At 39.1% G+C, this 18,406-nt stretch overlaps 1 protein-coding gene across 4 annotated transcripts in view; it reads left to right on the forward strand.

The window, feature by feature from the left end:
• Positions 1-18,406, forward strand: part of RARB (retinoic acid receptor beta) — a 331,581-nt gene that overhangs the window by 44,482 nt on the left and 268,693 nt on the right. Inside the window, exon 1 of one of the 4 annotated variants that reach the window (XM_040550268.1) lies at positions 3,519-3,538. The exons of the other annotated variants lie outside the window; for them this stretch is intronic. The gene's annotated coding sequence lies outside the window, so the exon portion shown is untranslated. Of the gene's footprint in view, positions 1-3,518; positions 3,539-18,406 lie in introns of those variants that run through there. 4 annotated transcript variants of the gene reach the window in all.

Genomic DNA, 18,406 nt, shown 5'->3' on the forward strand with positions numbered 1-18,406 from the left:
TACAGCTGAGTCTTAAGTCTATCTTCCTTATCAACTGACTGATACATGAAATGATAGACCAAAGTGTAAAGGTTTCTTTGAGAATGGCCCTTTCCTGATCTTAAAACTACTCTTTCATCAGTTCTTTAAGTTAGCTGGTTTCCTTTGAGCATGCCATGTGCATTTGGAGGAGAAAAGATAGACTTGCATATCAAGGCAGGAAACCTTCCTTCTATTTCCAGCTCTGCCACAGGCTTCCTGTACGACTGAGGAACTGATCCTGCTGACCTGATCTGTCTTTTTTTTTAAAAGTAAATTAAAAAAGAAAAAAAAGGTTGTTTTCATGTGTAAGTTTGTAATGCAGTATTTTTGTTACTAGTTTTCTTGTTCATAAGATCAATACTTACCTGTCTAGCAGGATCTTAAGTGAATTAATTTTCCTGCCAGCTTCAGATGCTCTCATGTAGGATGCTGTATGCGTGTAGAAAATAACTTTTAACTGTTACTGCACTATTAATCCTCAAGCAAGACTCAAGGAAATCTGTGCAGGGCACCTACCTCTGAAACTGTCATGCTCCCTGGCCTTGATAATGAAGTAAAGAGACAAAACCCTCCCTAGAAATGAGGCGATTTGTTATTATTTTCGAGCAGCGATGGCAGGAAATAGGAACAAAACAATTGCTCTGAAAACAATTTGAATGTTGCTCCAGACAAATAAAAGACTGAGGCAGTGGCTGACCTCTCCTGACAAACAGCTGGAGCCAAAAATGGCCACAGAGTTGTCGCTTAAGGACTTAATGGAGGAGATCTTTCAAATCAAAGAAACAGTAAACAAGGTAGATGGAGCTTTTACAGAGGTTAAAATTGAGATAGCTCAAATGAAAGCCAGGCTAAATGAAATTAAAGAAAAGGTGAATCAACAGCTCCGCGTGTGTGAGGATGAATTGCTTACGTTAAAAGAGACTTCTAATCAAATCAAGTTTCTGGAATGATCTTTGAGGAATCAAGAGAATAAAAGGAGGAAAATCAAATTTGGGACTGGGTACCTAGAAAAGGCTTGAAGGACATCACCCAGAGGGAGGTTTTGAAAATATTGCACCGGGGCTGATAAAAGTGAACATCGAGAGGCCTTTGAAGTGGAAAGGTTACACCTGTGCTTCCTCGGATGTGTGCAGTAGATGTCAGCCTTTTATATTCGAAATGCTGCGTGCTCCTCATCTGTAGCAGATGATAGTGGTAAAGTTTCCTGCTGTTCGTTTTCAGATCCTTCTCACTAGATCTTAGCTTGACGCAGGCTATCCACAATTGACAGTTTTACAGCCTCCGTGAATGTGGGGCCTGATTTATAAGGCCCTAGTAAAACGGAGACAGGTTATTGAATGACAATACAGCAATAACAGGATGAACCAGTCAGACCGTCCTCGGATTTAGGAAGGTGCCATTTCCCTACCAGTAATGAATGCAAAGACGTTTTGTTTTGCAGAGCCATGCTCGCTTCTAAAATGTAGTGACCTACTTAGGAATTACTGTGAGTGATAGGCTAGATTATCCGTGTGCTATTTTAAGAAATACTGGAAAAGAGTATACAAGAGGATATTCCTCTGGTAATTTCCCCATTTCGGTATTGATTCTGCCAATGTAGTGAAATATGGAGGGGACGAGGAGAGGATGAGACATCACAGTGCCTGACTCTTCGCTGGCAGAACCTTACATCAGCAGGAAATTTAAGGATACTTCTGTAGAAGCAGCTTGTGTTGGGCCAGGCATTTGACAGTAACATGAGTTTGTTCTAGGGTTGAGCCTAAAATGCTTAGTTTGCAGCTAATTAGGACAAATACGCCAATAATGAGAATGGGAAGGGGCACCTCTTTGCAGTTCTGCAGAAAGGAAATGTTGGCAATATCAAAGCAATAAAACAGTAAGATGAAAGTCTTAAATTAAGGTGGAATTAACTCAGCATTTGTGTTGTTTCTTGTCGTGAACTAACCACCAGTTGCCATCCTGGTAAGGATACTTAATTCAGGATAGAGCAGTTTAACGTTTGTTTTTTTCTCCTTAGACATTTCTGAATGTATGCAAGAATCTTCATTATTCCTTTTCTTACATATTTCCTTTTAAATATTTTCTTTATCCATTTTTACTGGCATTTACAGCATTATTTTTTTCTTTATTTCTACCAGTTTCAAGTAAAGTGGGAGAACTGATCTAGAAGAAGCAAGTAGTGGTTAAAATGTTTTAGTAACTGTGATCAAAATTATGAATATTTCATTAACTTGGCTTCCATTTTTGTGTTCATCTTTGCTCTTCATGATTCATGCTGAACTATGTATAACTCTGTCCTCTATAAAATCTATAACCATCTTACTTCTAGATGGTTTCTTTTTTTTTTTATTTTTTATTTTTCCCAGCCCAGTACTGACAACCAAATATTGCAGACACAAATCACAGGGTTAGTTTGACTGAAAATTTTTTCAGATTTTGGGTGCTGAGATAAATCAAGCATTCCAGTTCCTTGATGCTGACTAGTCACTTGCAGCTAAGTTGGTTTCCTTGGTGAGGTAGTATTTTAGCCAGAGAGAAGAGAAAGTCCTCGAGTGGCAAAGAATGGAGAACAATAGTCAATGAGTCCATGGAGACAAAGGAAAAATCTTGGAGGAGCTGGTACTTTCGTGCTTCTCTTTTTACAGTTGTTATCGTATCCTCCTACAAACTAGTAAGAATAATGAGACCAGTTAACGCTATTGTTGAACATGATCCTAGTGGGAAATATTTTCCCCATTGGATCAAATTGGAAGTGTAGCTTGGGGGTTTAACAGTTGGGAGATCTGTTGTTGGTAAATGTGCCAATTTGAATAGCTGAGTGAGAGTTTACCCCTTTTTTACGGAACCCTAGTCAATCCGTTTGGTTAAAATAAGGGTTGTAAATGTCCTCAGCTGGAGATTTTGATGGGCTTCTGTGTTACGTAGCAGGAAGCCTGAAAAAGCTGATTGAGAAGTCAGAACTTTCCTTTCAGTATCTTCTGATAAAGGTGTACTGTAGCGAATTCAAACTATGAGAATGAAGAAAAGTCTTCAAATATTTGTCTAGATTGGTTTGTTTCGGGGAAGAGCTACAAAACATATTATGGTTTTGGAAAAGGCACTACAATCTCGTGCTTACAAAACCAAAGACTCCACAAACTTCACTCTTCTAAAAGGGTCGCAGGAAAGGTCAGTGCATTTCTAGGTCTGTATTTGTAGGAATGGTCTTGAAATAGAGATTTTTTTTTTTCTGTTTGTGTCATTCCCTCTGCTCTTACTTGCAGGGGATGCAGTCTCTTGAGTGCCTTGAAAATCGGCTTCAATCAAAATGTTTTTCTTTGCACTTAATTGGCTTCCAGGTTAGTGTTCCATCTTACACCAGAAATAGATACAGGATCGTCTCTCTTTGATTTACAGAGTTCTGGATGCATACCCTAGGTGAAGTACTGCAAGAAACTTCAGGTTTCTGAGAATAAAATACTAGTGTAGGATTTCTTCACCTGGACCTTGACTGTAACAGATGAAACAAGATTGTGTGGTAGGTAGCAATTTTCCATTCCGGTCCCACGTTGACTTTGTAGGCAAGTTACCTTACATCTGTTTGTCTATCTAGCTATAAATTTATGTGAGAGTGTATATGAAGCTAGAGGGAATATATATTTATATTACATAATATTTAGTAATGCTTTTATAAATTGTATTCAGACTTTATTACTGTACATGTAGATTTTTGTACTAACTATATTCTAGAGCATTTGGGGAGGTGTTTTTTTAATTTTTTTATTTTTGTACTAGGCTCACCCTGGCACAGTGGCTAGATGAGCTTTTGAAATGAAATTTCCAGATTTCATTCAGTGGCACAGTGGTGCACACTTAGTGCATTTATGCCTAGGAAAATAAAGCATTCGTGAGCAGTTGGTGTGGAAATGCTTTTCAGTGTGTGCTCTGATCTGCAAGGTGAGGTATACCACAGCTGCCTTCTTCAGAAGTGTTACAGCTGGTGTTTGCCAGTTTTATGCAAACAACTGGAGGAATCTCCCTTATTTTTGTAGTTCCTTACTGTGGTAATCACAGGCTTCAGTGATTCAGCTACACACCAGTAGTCCTGGAATAACTGTATGATGAGCAAAGATGGGTCTGCTTCACAGTCAGAAGAGAAAAATTCTCTTCTAGTGCTCGGATACCCCATGACCATGAGAGCCTCGAGAATGGTCTTGGTCGAAGCTTCATAAGGTAGGCACATCATTACAGCAGGACTCGCCATTCCTCACTGATGATGTGGGGAAAACCCTGGGTGGCGTGCACTCAGTACCTGGACACCAGTAGCTCGAATGTCCTCAGTCCAGGAACTGCTGAAAACCCTCTGAGTTCTCCATGCAAAGTCTAAGTGGAATCTAACAGACACTTAGGAAGAGTGATTGCTTACTTTATGTAACTGAGTTAATTTGTACCTGGGGTATAAGCAGAGGGTTCAGTGTGTTGGCGAAGAAGCAGAGAGGCTGTTGAAGCTGCTATGTCCTATTTGTCCCGTCTGTGGTGATCATGAAGGCTCCTTGAATCTGGATACAGTCCCAGTGGATGGTGCTCTTCCAAAGTAATTTACTAATTTTCACCCATATTTGCCAACCATGGCATCTGCATGGACAGCAGATCTCAAGGAAACTGGGTATGTTGCTGTTTGTTTTTTTTATGTTCTTTTCAATGGTACAACTGACTCATTTTGTGGCCCAGCTCATATGATCTGCAGAAGACATTTTAAAAATTATATTTAAGTGTAGTGTTCATGTGTAATGAGTATGTAATCTTCATCTTGAGTGAATCTTTTTTTTTTACTTCCTGAATGCCACAAAATAAAATCTTGAAAAACACCAGTGTTTTTTTGTTTGTTTTGTTTTGTTTTGTTTTTTTTTTGGGGGGGGGGCAAGGGGAGGTGTATTATGAGCTTTCAGGAAAAAGGTAATATCTGCTTGTGTTGGGAGATGTTGCTGTTATGTCTTACGTCAAGATGAGCAGAATCACTTTTAAGAATGGACGCTGTAGAAAGAGAGGTAAAAGCACACTGCCACAGGGGAGCAATTGCAGTTGTGTTTTTTGATTTTTGTTTCAGATAGATGCTCTGGTTTTGTTCATATGCAGATGAAGTGCCAATTTCATTGAAGACAAAGGAGGTGAATTTAAAATACGAAACTGTACTTTCTAAAGTGTTCTACAATATTCTGTGGTACATAATTAAATAGAGGAGACCTGTTGACATACAGGGATGTGTTTCTCTATATTAAAGCAGTTCAAAGTCGTACTGTAATTTTTTGTCTTTTTTTTTTCAAGTCCTGCTTTCCAGAATGGCACCATTGCTAGGTACTTCACACTGTAGATACAACAGCTGTGTTAATTAAGTAGATATGTCACAGCACTGAAGCCAGTGCCTGCTGCCATTGTGCATAGGCAGCCAAGAGCTACAGCAAACAGAGCCTCACAGCAGCATTAGCAATGTGATACGAAGTGTAATAAAACAAACACAAAAAATAAGCTATGGTATAAAAAATATAAGACGATAAAAAATATAAGATGATACTTTGCGTGCATTAATTGCAAGTAAGTGTAAAAGATGTGAAATGTGCATTCATGATACCATAAAACAGTTATTACTGATTATGATAAATCAATAAACAGCACTGCAGACAGATGTTAGCAATCTCGGCGTAGGATTTATGGAAGACTTTCTTTCCTTGTAGCCTTACAATGCCTGCCTCCCTCCCTTTTTTTTTTTAACCCAATATTGAGATGTCTGATATGTGGTCAGAAAGATCCTTTAACGTTTTCATAAGGAATTTTATCATCTCTAATGTCTGGACCAAATTTGGAGACATCATCCTCGCAGGTTTCCTGTATGTCCATTAAGAAACTTGCATAGCCTCTTCCTCCTCTCTGAAATGCTGATGAAAGTTGCTGAGTGTTTCAGATCTGCTGTGCTCTTCTCAAACTCAATGTATTTCAGCAACTGACAAAATACTTTTTTTTTTTTTTAATGTGGTACTTGCTTTCACCAGGGTTCATGTTAACTATAACTACTGAGGGCAAAATGCTCTTCTATGACTTTGGTTTGTTGCAGACCCACTGATGCAGATGTGCAGGTGAGACGATCTCTATAAATATGATGGTAATTGTTAGTAATTGGAGGGGTGTGTTTTTTTTTTTTCCTTATGTAAAAGGATCAAAGCTCTATCGTACAGCTGCTAGGAGGGCTACTGAGGACAGCAGTAAAAGCTGAACCTCCAAAAGGATGGAAATGGAGTAAATCCCAACACAAGCTTCTCTGTGGTTTTGAGGCTGACTGGCAGGTTTCCAAGTGGCAGATGCTGCCAGCAACATTTTGTTGTTCGCTGTGAACCACTTGCAGCACTGCAGAGCAAAGGCAGTGTGTGGCTCTTCAAAATGGCAGCATCGTCGTGGAAGAAAATGGAAAGAGTCGTGGCTTCTTCAGAGCAGAGTCTGCCACGTTACATCTTAAAAAATAATACAGCAAGTGCCAGGAATAAATTAGTATTAACCTGCTTGTCTTAGAAGGTAATGAATGAGCTGTATAAACATTGTGAGTTCTATAATAAATTGTTCAGCATTGTACAATAATATGGAACTATTATTTTAAATCAAACCCTACTGTGCGTGATGTAGGAATTCTTGAAGCATGTGGAGCTGTCAGTCACCAAACCTCCAGATACTTTCAAAGAATCTCTATATAAATGGATGAAAGGCCATGTTAGAAGTTGATTTCTGGGTCTTGATAACTGTGGAGCTGTGGGGGCTGGCCAAAAAAAAAGGCATTTTATTTTATGAAGTCCCCCAATTTGTTTTAATTTTCATAATTAAAAACAAAACAAAAAATACACAGGTTTCAATTTTGCAAACTCCTAGACATGTGAGTAGCTGTGTACACATATCATTAGACCCAGGGAACTTAATAAGTATTAGTAGCCCCAAAAGTTCACACACTTTTTTTTGGCATATTCCTATTACCCTATTGAAGTGGGAGATTAAATTTTTTTTTCCATTTTAATTAATTTTTTGTGGGGGGATTGCAGAATTTCTTTTTCATTGATAACCCTGCTCTTTGGACACAGGAGTTATGCTGCACAGTACCGCAGGTGAATCAGGGATGTCGTAATACTGCCATGTTGTGCAGAAATAGCTAAATACTAGGATTTGCTTGGTCCGACAGCCTGCCTGGAGGAGTGAGAGGACCTGGAAGCAGTGTGGAGCTGCTGTTGAGTTCCTACATGAGGACATGGCTTGAGGAAAGGCTGCCTTTCTCTACTGAGGTGCTTCAGCCTTCTCCTGTATGTCCCAGCTAACACAGTTGTGCTTGTAACTTTGGGCACGCTCCCTGCTTAACGTTTTGTTTAGTTGTATGTGAGTGGAAGGTGCAGGTACCTATGAAAGAGTTGATAGTAAGGAACTAGTACCTGGAAGTCATGACTTTTTGGGATGGGTGCAGAGCATTGTTGTGCAAGGTCACTATAGCCATGATAATTATAACAGCTCTCTTCTGGCTCACTGTCTTCTTTCCATTTACGTACCACTCCTTTTGTTTAGTATATGATATGAATTAAAATTGTTTAAAAAAATACTTTGGTTGCAGAAATATGTGTATGCTTACCTCTATTTTGAGATCTTGTATTATCTTGTTGCTGTGACTTTTGTCTTTTAGTCAATGCTCTGTTACCCCCATCTCTTCTTCCTCACTTTTTTATTTTTGCCATAGTTGTTGTCATAGTTAAAATTAACCTATAAGCCCTGCAAATGTGACTGTGCTGTTTTGCAAAACAGCCTTTACAGGTTTTTTTTTTTTTTTTCAAACGCAGAGGCAGACCGAGCCTTTTCTCTAATAAAGAGAGCCAAGTAAGGCAAACTGACCCTAAGCTTCTTCTCACATCTTGTGGACAAAAATCTTGATGTGCTTTAATTCAGTGTCAGAAATATTTAACAGTTACCATTCATGATTATTTTTTCTAAGAACGGAAGGGGTCTTTGCCTTTTTGATACCCTCACAGCTGCTTTAATGAGAGATGCTCTTGAATTTCTTTGACATTTAATACGGTTTGTGATTATATGAGGTTAGATAGGGCGAGGAGAGACAGCAAGAGAAGAGGCAGGTGTTTTGTATCTTTTGAGCAATTTCTATTTCTGGAATAAGACAGCATTTTAAATTAAAATACTCTAACATAGTTTTTACTATTATTGTAGGTGCCATAGGTTTCACTAGGCTTCAAGTTTATCTTTTTTTTTCTCACCCTCAGTTCGGATCTGTAGCAAACTTTAGTGCAGTGTCCTACACATTATACTGAGTTGTGTCTTTAGAAATGTGATACAGCCTGAGATTATTCAGTGTGACAACACTTAACCTAACATAATTCAGTTCAGTGCACTGAGAAGTAGAATGATACAATTTTTTGTTTCCTAGAATGGGTACCCATCCATTGTCACTTTAGTTGCCACGGATTATCTGGTAGGAACATAAGAATATAGGAGTTGCCATACCAGATGAAACCAGTGGTCCATCTAAGTCACTGTCCTTTCTCTTGAGACAGGCTGGAGGTGAATACTTAGACAAAAGTGTAGAAAGCCCTACGGTAAACTTACTGTCTTTTTACATGATGGTATCTTCTTAATTCTGTCGACTAGACTTTTGTTTGTGCTGTGTAGCAAAAGGACTTAAATCCCTTGTGTTTTTTAAATCCCCTCTGATGTAACACTTGATTTTCATGTTATCTGTCTAAACCTTATCTGAATCCTGCTGTGCTTTTGATGTCAGTGTGGTGTGGTAGCAGTGAATTCCACAAATTAATTATATGTTATAAATAGGAATATCTAATGTATCTTGTCTTGTTTTGCAAACCTCAAAGATGCCTTCTAGTAGATGTCTCGTCTTTAAACTAAAAGGATTCCCATCGGTATTTCCAGTTTCTACCCTGCAGGATTCTTCCTGTGCCCGTAATGTTTCTAGCAATTCTTCATGTCTATACCTTGCTTATGTCACAAGAACAGATCACAATATTTCATATAAAGGGTATGCAGTCATTTTATATAGTAGCAGTACTTTTTCTATAACACTTCAATATTGATATGAGGAATTCAGGGGAAGAGAGATGTTTACAGTCACAATTATTTTTTTAATGTTTGATTGCAGATGCCTGAAAATGGTGCTAGAATCATTACTGCAGTGAGGGATTGGTTCCTAAATGTATGTCAAAGCCTACACAGCATTAGCGAGAGTTCCTTTCATTTTTAATGGCCTATTTTCCTTTTAAGCTAGTATTTCTGTTGTTTAATTGGTGCACTTCCTAACTTAAGGCATTATTTCTTCCTTGTCTTAGTCAACTCAGTTAAGTTCATATGGAATTGAAAACTATGCTTAAATGCTAACTCAGTATTTTGCTTCTTCAGTTAGCTCGGCACTGTTAATTCAAAAGGTGTGCTTTAGTAAGAGACACGAATCTGTACTTCGGTCTTTTGATGTTACCTCCATCCAAAGTTTTTTAGTGTATAATACACTCTAAACTTTTCTTTTGTGCCTCTTTTAATTTGTTATGAACTTGCATTTTTTAAAATTAATCAAGAGCTGGTATTCTTGGTATTCCTCTGCATGTGTGCTGAAATGCCATTCCTCATCTGGAGATAGCAGCAGCACCTTCTCATATGGCTTCAGTGTGGCAGTTGATAGTAGTGCCCCTTGAATGCAGTCCCACCTGGTTGGAGCCCTTAAATTCATTGTACACATTAAGCATCAGCTGTAGTGTAAGGCCTAAAGCAGTTGAAGGAGTAGGCAGCTGTATGCAGAATTTTAACAAAAATGTTTATTTTTTGATGAACCACAATGAATTCATCTGTTGGGAGTAGATAGTTTATTTTGTAATGTAAAATTAGACCTATAAATCTAACTGCAACTTTGCTGGGTTCTTTTCCTACAAAACTGGCAGCCTCCACTGTCCACTGTCTTAGACTCTAAAATAAATAATGAAAACAACCATAAACACAGGATTTGATATTGATTTTCTGGAGTTTAAGATAATCTGAGGTCTTCAGAGATCAGTATCCTTTACTGTGTCATACACATATGTATGCTGCTGCTATAAAAATAAATAACTGAAGCTCTTTAAGGTCTAGTTTGTGAAAAAGATGAAACATTTATTGGCCACTATATTTTGAACATTGTATTTCTGAAGCTGAATTTGATGCTTTGTGTCCCATAAAATAAAAATGATGAGATTGAAGTCAGTAATCAAAAGAAAAGGGCTCAGTGTGTAAGTCTCTTGCTAGAATACACGTGGCTGGTTGAACCGAGCTTTGTTTCTAATACACTTTTATAAATTTTTAATGATAGCTAATGAATCAAAAGTTGAGAGGCCTTTGAGATGTTATTTATCAGATTTTTTTTTTCTTTGTGGTGTTCTGTGGTGCATCTCCAAGATCCCTCAGGTTGCAGTCTGTTTCCAAGGTGAGGCTTGATGTTCTCCGTTCTCCTTACAGCATTTTCCATGTCTTCAGTGAATGCTAGGGTGGGTTCCAATAGTACTAATTTTGAACTTTTCACATCAACAGATGTTACAAAGACGTGCAGGAACAAAACGATGCTCACTTTGTTTCGTTCAGAATGTGTTGGCGTTCCCTGAAAGGACGACCCACGCGGCTCAGGCGGTCTCGTTTGCTCCTTGGTGTTTTTCAGCCCTGACCCATCCCACCAGGTGCCGCTATAATGCAGTGATGCCTGAAGCCTGTAAGGAAACAGGAAGATATACAGTCCCCAACTCCTGATTAATACAAATAAAAAGGCAAAGGAAATTGCAGCCTGCACCCTGTGACCTGACCAAGCCATTGTAAGTCATCAAGGAAGCCTTGATGAATCAGGAGCAATCTCCTCAATATCAGAGGGCGATACGGCTCTATGGGATATTGTACCTACCGTGATACAGATTTCTGCAGTGTGACCATATTACGGCATCAATTTGAGAGGAGAGGGAAAGGAAACTTAGGAGTCAAGCCACAGAAATAAAAATGATTCACAGGGAAGTGGCTCAGCAGCTTACAGTTAGTTTTGCCTCTCCAAGTCCATGATCTATGCCAACAGGCATGCCTGCACAGCACAGGAACCCCTCTGTTCGCTGCCTGCCCCGAGCACGGTGGTCTCTGTGACTCAACAGGCATTGCTGGTGGCACCTGAGGAGTGGCGTTTTGGCAGGAAAGAAAACGCGTGAAGCAAAATCGTGATGTAAATTGAAAGCGAGCCTTCTGCCAGCCACCCAAATGGAATCAATTGCACTATAAATCAGGTAACGGAGATTGCTCCTGCCTGTGGATCCTCTGAGTCTCCAAGCAGTGTAGCAGAAGGAGATTGTGTGATGCTTCTTAGGACAGCGTGTGTGTACTAAGTGTGGGAGGGAAACCCAATTGCTGCACTTAAGTGGCCGAATACAGGGAAAAAAGATGATCACAGTAAGTGTCTTTTAGAAGTGGCTGTTATGCTGAGCTGATGAATTGCTTTTCAAGGGAATGGTGTCCAGTACAGTAATAAGAAATAAGGCAATAGTTATTAGTGGGTCCCAACTTGGTAGCAGGGCTTATGGTTCCTCATATTTGCATATACTTAAATGTTCCAGTTTCTGGAGAATCCTGAAAGAATCAGATCATTGTTGGGTGGGACAGTGTGTTTTGAGCAAGACCTCCCTTTCTCCCCAACTTTTCATCTCTGTATCCCACCCAGAAAGGTGTGAAGATATGCAGGAGAAAAAGATGATGGTGTAAGGCTGATTTTCTGACTTTGTCAAACAAAAATAGTGCATCCAGCACTTTGCTGCTGCTTTTCATCAAAGCTCATGCTGATGTGAGGCCTCTCCAGCTTGCTGTGCGGGCAGTTAGCGGTAGAACCAGAACTTCAGAGGTGATTATGGGAGAGCTCGGTGTGATCCGTCAGAGTCAAGCTGTGTTGTTCTGTTGTTAGGCGTTGTGCCTATAATTCTCAAATTTTTATCACAGGATGCTGCTGAAATTCTCAGAGGAACAGGAGGGGATGATGCAAGTTGAATTGAACCAACATTTCATAAAGATAGTTTTTGATGGCAAGGTTGAACTCATTCTTCACCGATAGAGCTAGAAGGCAGAAAGCAACCGAAATGTCACTTGTGTTCAGACGGAAGAATTTGGAGGCAGGACACTTGCTTATCCTTGTTCTTCAGACTGGTGTTCTCTTCCCCAAACTCTCCAGAAATAGCACAGCCACAGTAAGGATCTTGGAATATTGTTTCTGAGGATCTGATAGAATAAATATTTTCAAGGCGTATTTGGAAGGCCTTTTAGAACCACCCCTCCTCGCAGGACATAACTTGTTTATCTGATCTGGGAGTGAAAGAAAAAGTAGCTGTTGTCATCTTCCAAATTAAGTTATAAAGACTAGCTAATAGTAGCATCTTCAGAAATCATTTGTGTGCTAAGTGAAACAAGTGAATTTAGTCTGTGTTAATTTATTCCAGATTACTTCCAATTTTAGAGAGCCCTGTGTGTGATGGGGATAATACTCAGTCCAAATTATTTTATTACATTGCTTTTAAATGGAATTACACATACTAGTTTAAGCTGCATGTGTTATGTGTGCTAGACAATTGCACTTGAGGCTGCAAGCCTACATGTTACATCTCTTCTGGCAATTATATTTGAAACACCGTATTTTGACAAAATTGTTCATGATGTACAACCCTATCAGTACAATCCTGGCTGCCTGAGTGTAAACAGTTTACATTCATAGAGTTGGAAGGTCTAATGCAGTATAAGTAATTGGGCTGCTGAATGGTTGAAATAGCTCTGACTGGGATGTTTGGGCAGACCTCCTTCTGACTGATATAAGACGATATTCAGATCATTGCCTTTGAAGACTTGCATTTCAGTAGGCATGCTGTACATGAAAGTGTGCAGTATACATTAACAACTTAAGTCTTATGAGTAAACCTTATTAAACTTTATCCTGGAAAGTTGATAGTAGAAGCTGGCTGAAGTTAAAAGTGAGCTTTGTAGCCCAAAGCAAAATTACTTTGAACCTAAGTGTATGGGATAAGTCTCAAGTGCTAATCAGAATATATAGGTTATTTTCAGCTGTTAGTTATAATTAAGATCTTAATATTTTTTTTTACTTAACAACTGCAACAGTTTCTTTAGCCTGGGCTACTCTTATAGCTGTCTTAAAATATACTGAAATCAGGATTTCATGACTGCACACAGAAATCTGGAGCCAGAGGCTCAGCTGGCAAGAGGTGAACATGAGCAGACTTCCTGAAGTCAGTAGAGTTGCTCTGATTACACGTTCTGAGAATCTACCCTATGAGATCAGTGACTCTCCAGACGTATGTATTCTGGGTCAAATTTAGTGAACTTGGAAGAGTCAAAAGACTTCAGAGAGGGCATTGTTTCTTTTAAAGGTTGATTGGACCTTTGTCTATGTTGAGTGCTCCCCATAGTCTGATTAGTAGGGGGCATTCATTACATATTTCTGGGATTAATTCAATTTTGCTTTCAACTCTTATTTTTTTTTTCTTCTAAGAAATCAGATGGCTTTATAGTAATTCCCTGCTGACCTCTAAATCCCTAAATCTCTTTCCTGTTTCTCACTTATTTAAGGTATTAAGTGTTACTCAATAACGTGGAAGTTAGCATGTCTGGCTCTGTGTGTTTAATTTCACTGTGTTAAACGTAAATTGTTTCAAAATCATTTTGTTTCAAAACATCTGTATTTTGCACAACACACCATCAGGCACAGTGGTAAGGTTAGTTGAGATTTGTTGGCTTCCAGCTCCATCAAGTACTTCAAAATATCATAACCCAAATGTAAAATTGCATCTTCCTGCAATATTGCAGAAGCTTGGCCATGAATCTCCAGGCTAATGAACTTTGTCTGAGGATATTTGCCTTTCCAGCTGCTGAACTTGAAAATTGAAAGTGTGAGCTCCTCGTATATAGGTCCCCAACCCATAGTAAACCACCCTATAATCCAGGCAGACAAGGGGGAGCACAGTAATGCCTGTAGCACATTGCTTGTACAGTATGTGTGCTGTACTTTGTGGGACCACAGACTCGCTAAAGAGGCTCACATGAGATTAACTTGCGGTGCCGTGTTTTAGCACGTGCAGCTGCATCCATTTATCCTAGATACTGATACAGCTGCACTGTTGCCAAGTACCAGGCAAAAGGCAAAGTTCATGTGTCTGGAGTAGAATCTCACTTTATTACGGAGGGTCTGTAGTGGACAAAGTCGGGGAATTTCTGCATCTTGTACATTAAACTTAGTAGCCACTCACTGATGTGCTTTTGGGAAATGTTAAGAGTCATCCCTGGATCCATTGGTCTTAGGTACATTCTCTGAGGTCACAGAAAGGATTATCCCCTCTGAATAGCATCTCTTATTTTTTCTTCCCATTAATTTAGGCTGTGTGAAGAAATAAGTTAAAGACCATCACTTAAAAAGAGAAGGGCTGTTTTTTTACACAAGAATATTTTCTTAGGAGCCTCATAGGAGTTTTTGTACTAGCAGGGCTATTGAGTGTACACAAAAGTGTTTTTTGTTTTTAATACCTACATAGGAAGCTGACAATGTCTGTATCTTCTGAGCTTATGAATCTGAACTATCTGCTAGGTTGTGGGATATGTCAGAGAACAAGAACTAAGCAATCTAACAGGGTGGTTACTGGGAAATGCGTGTTAGTGGGAACGTTAATGTGCTCTCTATATTGAAACCAGGTTTGTCAATGTTTATATAGCCCATGGGCCGAAGGATGACGTTAGTATGAAGGAGGTGGATTGTTTAGCTGAGAGTTGAAACTTGTCATGTCTGTATTAGTGACATTAATGTTTTATGCGCTCTGTTTCTAGGACTGCATCTCAGTATGGGATTATGATAATTCCTGATCAGTTGTGTCTTTGTAAGAAAAAGTTATGCATAAAAAAGCTAAAATGCAAGGCAGCTCTTCATTGCATAGACAGCAATTCCAGCATAGTTTATGGCCCACCTGGGGTTTGAAAAAAGAAAAAAACGTTTCTAATAAGAAGGTTCTTGATCAACAAAATGTGAAAGGACTTAGCAATTTTAGTTCACTAGGGTTTGGCTGTCCTCATTTCAGAGCAAGCCATAAATCCTTTGCATCAAGGTACAACCTTCAGTTTCTATTTCATGAAGACATATCTTTTGGAAATAGAAGTGCGTGGTTGTTTGGCACAGAGGGGCATAGCATTCCCCCTGCAGAAGGAGTGCAGGTTTTCCTAGGCTTGGCCATGCCTGGGGTATGGGCAAGGGAGGAGGAGCACCCTAAGGAGCCTGGAAGAAGGACAGCAGAGCAGATGCTCTGCAGTTGCTCACCCACTTGACTGTAAAACCTCTGAAATAGAATGGAAAATAAGAGAAATAAGAGAAGGTTTGGTCACCATAGTTGGTGCCAATTTGACTAGCTGCCATGACTTTATTCCATTATCAGACTTTTGCAGTGGATTGTTTATTTGTTTCTTTTTCCCCAAGGCAGAAATGTCTTCTACTGCATTGCAAATTTATTTGCAACGTTTTATTTTGAAATGGCAGAACTGCTCTCACTTATGATTTTTATCTTGGCCACCAGTCATGTCAGAGCCCAGCCCAACTCTTTAAAACAAATTCAGCGTAGCTTGCTATATTGATTGCTGTAAGAGTTTCATCCTGCTCTAGTTCAAGCATGTTTATTTTTCAGTGTAAAGTTGATACTTTGGAGAAATATGTTTAGTTACTATAAAAAATAATTTTCCTGATTTTTTCCTTACTCTTGAAAGATTGTGAATGAATAGTCCAAAATAGTGTGAATAACAGTGGTACGAAATAGTAATCCAAAAACCTAGGAGCTCCTTTTGTTTCCCACTAGCTCCCCTAGTGCCAGAGTGACACAAATTCATTTATGCACACGCACATTTACACACAAGTAAACGGATGAATAGGTAGTGTAGATGGAACGATAGAACCCTGCTATTTCAGATTGAAGTGCCTGTCAGTGACATTAATTTAGATGTAGTATTAGGGAGCCTCTTAAAGGTCAGGTTTCCCCTGGAGCATTAGTTTACTCTGGACGTTTTTACAGATGATGTGCTAAAGATGTAATGCATCTAATAACTATATCTTGGCTTCATCTACTTGATTCATCAAATACCTTCCTGCTCAATACTGAGCTTTCAATGACATGTTATATGTGAAATATTAGAGGACGTGTTAATACTGTGTCAATTACAACTGAATATTTTGTTTGGGGATATGTAAAAAGGGGGAGGGAGGAAATAGAGTTCCTTTATTGCATGATGCTAGTGGCCTATTGCATTTTGGAAATATGGTCCCGTCATTGTTTGATTAAGGGAAGAGGGTTATGAATGGCAGCTGCCCTTTCCTGAGGAGGTGGCAATCTCAGATGTGAGCTGCTTAGTGTATCTCCTGGGTGAACAGCACAACTTCTACCCATGGAGATGGGTTTATTGTGTTGTTTTTAAAGCCCGCCATGTACAGCCAAATATTTCCCGTGTTCATGCAAAGCTGTAGGTAGGTAAATGCCTTGTTATTGCAAAGACAAAGCCTAATTCTTGTGGTTTTGCTGTCACCTCCTGGTAATACAAACACTTGATCCATTTAAAGGCGTCTGTTAACAGACAGAAGTTGACCAGAAACTAGAATAGGGCAGCACTGAGGTTAATAATCTTGAGTTGGTTTGTCTTTTCTACTCGGTACACACAGTTTTGCAGTGTAATACTTGCTCTTAGTTGTGTGTCGGGCCTTTGTCAATGCCTTTTGTCAATGCCTTCTGCGCTTTTGAATATTTTACAGAGTTCAAAAGCACAAAAGGTAATTTTTAGAAACCAATTGTGTTTGAAAGTAGTTGGATTAGAGTGGTGTGTGCCAAAGAGCAGGATGCTGGTGCAGCTGAGGAATCATCACTGACTCACTGTGGTAAGTTGCCCATCTCGAAAATGACTTTTAAGGACAACTTTGGATTGAAAACAAACTAAAAAATCACGCGCTCAACTTTGAGATCTTTATATGAAAATGAAATGCAGGTGTGAAATGTTGTTCCTTCACCAAGAGAAATTACTTTTTCTGTGTGACAGAACTAGTGTCGTGAGTTTCTGCAACGCTAGCCAGTGCGTGAGGCTTGTGAGGTGCTACAGCAACAGTGGGTGAGGAAAAGGACTGAATTGGTGTGGTTGGCAAATGGACTCTGAATTACAGATCTGCTACTCTGCTAGGAATCCTATCCCTAAAGGAGGGTTGTTCTTTGTCTGTGTAGATCCCACTGGCCATCTGGTTTTTCCCTTGCACCCAGGTGAGGACAAAAGCGATGGAATAACGTGGAGTTATGGTCTTGAGCTCTGAAAAGCACCCGTACCAGATTCGTTTACTTTAGTTTGGACTGAAGACTGGGCTGTGTGTTCTTTGTCCAAACTTTGTTCTTAAACTCAGAAGCAAAGCACAGCCTTGCCTTTGTGTTTTTTTCCTTTTTCCTAGAACTGCCTTTTGTATGTATTGGCAAGAAAATAGCATTGCTCTTAAAGATCTTAAAGTCAGTTCTGCTTCTGCAGCCTTCAGCTGCTGTTACATTAAAGAAAAAAAGCATTTAAATATTGAAACAGTTTCTAAAGTACAGAGGTTTGAATTTATGATTGATTTCGAAGTGATCTGTGTTTAAACTTTGAATGGGAATAAAATGGTGTCTTGTTCAAATATTGAACTAGTTTTAAAGTTAAATGGCTTGAACACAGAACTCTCTCATGGGAAATTGTATTCTCATTTCAGTCTCTGAGATCTCTTGCATATTGTACTCTATCTCCTTGTACTTAGATTCCAGTATTTGCTTGGGCTGCACTAAGAAGCATTCTGATGCGATTTTATTAGCTGATTAAAAAAAAAAAAAAACACAACACAAAATACAGGGGAAAAAAATGAACAGCAGTGGATATTTTTTCAAGATAATGGAAATTCAGCAGAGCAATATAAGCAAAGAGTTAGGACAGCATTTTAAAGCAGAAGATCGGGGAGATAGAAGAATTAAAAAACATTGACATAGAGATGTGGTCACTGAAGTATGGCATGACGAGAGAGAACTATGTAATTGGAGGAGATTAGTCTCTGGAGCTGGGCTGGTAAATAGATGAACAAACCATTACCTATTATTGCTCACCAAATTCCTCTTAATTTTTTGAGGAGGGGGTGGTTATTCTTTATTGGCCAGTGTGTTTCAAAACTTACTATTTTGTAACTCATACCAGAGGCCCACTGTCGTATTTTATAGCCCATGTCAAGTTGTTAATTTGTCTGTGTGTTTGAGTGTGTTTGGTTCTCTGGCTTGGCTTTCACATTTGGCCACATAAT

Source organism: Cygnus olor, chromosome 2 (assembly GCF_009769625.2).
Source record: "Cygnus olor isolate bCygOlo1 chromosome 2, bCygOlo1.pri.v2, whole genome shotgun sequence".
Taxonomy (NCBI): domain Eukaryota; kingdom Metazoa; phylum Chordata; class Aves; order Anseriformes; family Anatidae; genus Cygnus; species Cygnus olor.